Source organism: Helianthus annuus, chromosome 11 (assembly GCF_002127325.2).
Source record: "Helianthus annuus cultivar XRQ/B chromosome 11, HanXRQr2.0-SUNRISE, whole genome shotgun sequence".
Lineage (NCBI taxonomy): Eukaryota > Viridiplantae > Streptophyta > Magnoliopsida > Asterales > Asteraceae > Helianthus > Helianthus annuus.
The window spans coordinates 61,458,960-61,464,019 of record NC_035443.2 but is presented as its reverse complement, the minus strand read 5'-3'; the positions used below and the strand labels follow the sequence as shown (position 1 = coordinate 61,464,019).

The 5,060-nt window shown below is 39.1% G+C and overlaps 1 non-coding gene across 1 annotated transcript; it reads right to left on the bottom strand.

Annotated features, from left to right (window-relative positions):
- Positions 1–4,273: 4,273 nt before the first annotated feature.
- On the bottom strand, positions 4,274–4,380 carry LOC118484551. The gene has a single exon (XR_004873660.1). It is a non-coding gene; the product is annotated as a small nucleolar RNA R71 (small nucleolar RNA).
- Positions 4,381–5,060: the final 680 nt, after the last annotated feature.

Sequence of the window (5,060 nt, the reverse complement as noted above, 5' to 3'; positions counted from 1 at the left end):
TAATGCCATTCGGACTGACTAACGCCCCGGCCGCTTTCATGGATTTGATGAATAGAGTATGTCGGCCCATGCTGGATAAGTCTGTTATAGTATTTATAGATGATATCCTTGTGTACTCTCGCAGTAGAGCCGAACATGCAAATCATTTGCGTGAAGTGTTAGAGATTCTTCGGAAAGAGAAGTTATATGCTAAGTTTTCCAAATGTGCCTTCTGGCTTAGAGTGGTGCAATTTCTTGGCCACGTCATTAATAAAGATGGTGTCTTGGTAGACCCAACTAAAGTAGAGGCTGTTGTAAACTGGGTTCCTCCTAAGAACCCGAGTGAAGTGAGAAGTTTTCTGGGATTGGCTGGGTATTACCGAAGGTTTATACAGGATTTTTCCAAAATAGCGTTACCTTTAACCAGACTAACCAAGAAGAATGAGAAGTTTGTGTGGGGAGTTGAGCAAGAGAAGGCATTCCAAACTTTGAAGAGTAAGCTGTCTGACACCCCAATTTTAACCTTACCCGAAGGTTCAGAAGACTTGGTAGTATACACGGATGCTTCACATCAGGGCTTGGGGGCTGTTCTAATGCAACGGGGTAAAGTGATAGCATATGCTTCAAGGCAGCTTAAACCACATGAAAGTAACTACCCAACACATGATTTAGAATTGGCTGCAGTAGTATTCGCGTTGAAACTGTGGCGACATTATTTGTACGGAATTAAATGTACCATATATTCGGATCACAAAAGTCTCAAGTATTTCTTCGAGCAAAAAGACTTGAATATGAGACAAAGAAGGTGGTTAGAATTAATTAAAGATTATGATTGTGAAATCCTTTATCATCCGGGGAAGGCCAATGTCGTAGCAGATGCGTTAAGCCGGAAAGAATACCCATCACCCATACAAATTAAATCAATGAAACTGACTGTCACCCCTAAACTTTTGGAGTTGATCAAGGAAGCCCAAATAAAATCCTTGAATGGTGATCCAAAGAAGGAAATAATGAAAGGCCTAATTGGAGAATTAAAGATGAATGCCGATGGCGTCATGACCAGGTATGACCGAATCTGGGTACCATGGTTATCCGAGGTGAAATCATTATTGCTAGAGGAGGCTCACAAATCCCGTTATAAGGTACACCCTGGGGCTACAAAAATGTATCAAGATTTGAAGAAAGGGTATTGGTGGCCTGGAATGAAACGTGACATTGTTAAGTACGTGGCTAAGTGCTTGACATGTTCCCAAGTGAAGGCGGAGCACCAAAAACCGTATGGTAAATTACAGTCATTAGAAATACCAGTTTGGAAGTGGGAAGACATAACCATGGATCTTATTACAAAGCTACCCAGAACGAAACGAGGTCACGATGCTATTTGGGTTATCGTCGACCGACTTACAAAGAGTGCTCACTTTTTACCCATACGAGAATCTATTTCATCCGAAAAATTGGCAGAAATTTATATGAATGAGATAATTGCTCGTCACGGAGTACCCGTGTCTATTGTGTCGGATCGTGACACAAGATTCACGTCTCGTTTTTGGCGAAAATTTCATGAAGATGTGGGTACAAACTTGCGACTAAGTACCGCATACCATCCGCAGACGGATGGACAGTCGGAAAGAACTATACAAACGTTGCTTGATATGTTGAGGGCTTGTGTCATAGACCTTGGGGGTAATTGGGATAACCATTTACCGTTGGTGGAGTTCGCGTACAACAACAGTTATCAGAGTAGTATCAAAATGGCGCCATATGAATTGTTGTATGGTAGAAAGTGTAGAACACCTATATGTTGGGGAGAAATCGGGCAACGGGAACTTGCGCCTAAAGATGTTGTGGCAATAACGAATGAAAAGATTGATCAAGTCCGGGCTCGTTTGAAGGCGGCGCAAGACAGGCAAAAATCTTATGCAGATAAAAGAAGGCGCCCTATTGAATTTCAAGAAGGTGATCGTGTGTTTTTAAAAGTCTCGCCATGGAAGGGTATAATATGGTTCCGCAAACGGGGAAAGTTAAGTCCTCGGTACATCGGACCGTTCAGAATAGTGGCCCGTATTGGTAAAGTGGCATATCGGCTAGAATTACCTCCAGCTCTGGATGGAATCCATAACACGTTTCACGTGTCTCAACTAAGAAGGTGCCTCACGGATGATACAGCGCATGTGTCACTTGATGACATTGAATTGGATGATAAAATGAATTATATTGAAAAGCCAGTAGCTATCAAAGATTCCAAAATAAAGCATTTACGAAACAAGGCCATTCGACAAGTTTTAGTGCAATGGCAGCATCGGAAGGGATCGGATCTAACCTGGGAATCTGAAGATGAAATGCGAAAGCACTACCCGTCTCTTTTTGGTACGTATTAAGGTTTCGGGGACGAAACCTCTTTTAAGGGGGGTAGATTTGTAACATCCCATAATTTATAAGGTTAGATACTTTAATATTTAAAAGTTTATGATTAGTTATGATTATTTTGTAAATAACTTAAAGGAAGTTTACTAAAATGTAGAGGGGTATTAATGAAACAATAAACCAACATGGAGGGTTAAGAATGTAAAATTTTATATTAAATCATTTAGTAAAATTAAAATCCCAGAATGTTCTGGGGGTGTTGGTCGCGACCAGAGAAGGGAAAAAGGGGGAAACCCTAATTGCATGATTCAACCTCAAAATTCAGCAAGATTGTGAAGGATTAGAGTCATAAATCGCATGCTAGTGTCTAAATACTCTCTAATCCAAGTGATTTGAACATAAGGTAAGATAAAATCTCACAATTTGATGTTTGTTGATGAACTAGGGTTTATACCAATTCGTGAATTAGTATGGAATTAGATTGTATGTGAGTTAGAATCATCATGTAGAAGGTATATTGTGCATGAATTCGATTTACTAAAGAGTTTGGGGGAAAAACCCACTTGTTCTAGCATGATAGTGAATAGATTGTTGATTAGTTGAGTAAATCTTCAAATAAAATTGTATGAATGATAGAGTATTGGTAGATTATATTGTGTAGAATGAATATTTGAACATGAGTGATTGATTATGTGAAAGGTGATGTATTCTAGTGAATTTATGCATAAGATACATGTACATAAGGCTTGATAAGTAGTACGCATGTTAGGTGTTTGATGAAATGCCTCAATGATAATCTAAGTAGTCTAAATAAATCATTGTGAATGGATTTGTATGATGAAATTAAAGTATTGTCAATTGTTATATGAGTAGCATTGATACTTGAAAGTGTGATTAAGAATGTAAGGGCTATGATCTAAATAAGAACGAATTCATGTAGGATCGAAAGAAGAAGGAGCTAGTTCCGGATCACAAGCAAAGGCACAAGATCGAGGTAAGTTCGTTACTTACATTTTAGTTATGAGATTAATCAATCGCCTCCTTTGATGATTTGATATACAATTTAATGTGTTCGTTTCAAACAAGAATGTGAAAGTGAGAATCCGTAGCGAACCATAGTGATGGGCTCGGTTCGGGTTCGAATGGAAGGGAATTAAATGGAAGTTTTCTCCTTAATCCGTACTAAACGGGTTATTGGGGACATATGAGAGATAGTATGCTTATTCAACTAGAATGATTTGAAATATAATAAGAATGATTGGTAAGATATCTTGTAAACCCGTGAACATGTATTATAAGCGAATGAAAATGTTAAGTGCACTATGCTAATGTATATGTTTTATTGAATGGTTGTAGGTAAAACACAAGTTTAATCGTCGTTGCGTCACTCGGATATGAACACACCTTGATCACCCGTGATACGCTTCCGCCTCTTTTGTAGTAATTTCAAATGTTAATAGTTTTGTAATGTCTAGTTGTGTTGAAGTCTTTAATCTTTAACTAGTTGTTTGCAAGTATTTAGTACTTAGAACTCAATGTTTGAAATGGTGGTTGAAAATGTTATGTTCTTTTGGCGTTTTATGGAAAGTGTCGTAGTTCGAGTATTTTGATAAAGTATAAACAGGGAATTTGTCCAAGTTACGAATGGGTCATGCCCAAATTTTAAATTTTTGGGTGATTTAAATATGTGTCGTTTTTGTAACTTGCAAGTACCAAATTAGGGGGTGTTTCAACTAATTTCTTAGAAATATGTGATACCTTTCGGATCAGTGGAGCATCAAATGACGCCATCCGCCTCCAAATGTTTCCTTTTTCACTAAAAGACCGAGCAAAAGCTTGGCTTAACGCCCTCCCAGCTGGATCGGTAAACACCTGGGATGAACTAGCCCAAAAATTTCTATATAAGTATTTCCCTCCCGCTAAAACGGCTAAATTAATGACTGAAATTAATACATATTCACAAGAGGACGGGGAATCCTTATATGAAACTTGGGAAAGGTTGAAGGAGCTATTGCGAAAGTGTCCACATCACGGCCTTGCGATATGGCAACAAGTATCCACTTTCTATAATGGGCTGTTGCCACACACAAGGCAAACACTTGACTCTAGCTCCGGGGGACTTTTAGGTAATCGCCGCCCGCATGAAATATATAATCAAATTGAGGAAATTGCTCAAACCAATTTTCAGTGGCACACTCCCCGAGGCAATAAATCCATTGCCCCGGGCGCCCATAAGGTTGATGAAAGCACTTCTTTACAAGCCCAAATCGAGGCCCTTTCTTCAAAAATAAAAAAGTTGGAAATGACAAAAACGGCCTCGGTTATGGCTTGTGAAGGGTGTGGTGGGCCACATGAAAATTGGAGTTGTATGAAAGAAACAGACGATCAACAAGAATCGGTAAACTACATTGATAATAGACCTAGGCCGTCGAGTCCTCCAACGGGCACCTACAACCAAGGATGGCGAAATCACCCTAACCTTGGTTGGAGAGAACCCGACAATGGTAGTAACCAACAAAGCGTAAACCAACGAACAAACTTTCAACAACCAAGAAATGAGTCACAAAATTTCCCTCAACAACAAGGTGGACGAGAAAGGCTTGAAGATACTATCTCTCGCCTCATCTCCGACACTGAAAAGAAAAACTCGGATAGGTTTCTACAATTAGAATCAAATTTTAGAAATCAACAAGCTAGTATTCAAAACATCGAAAAAC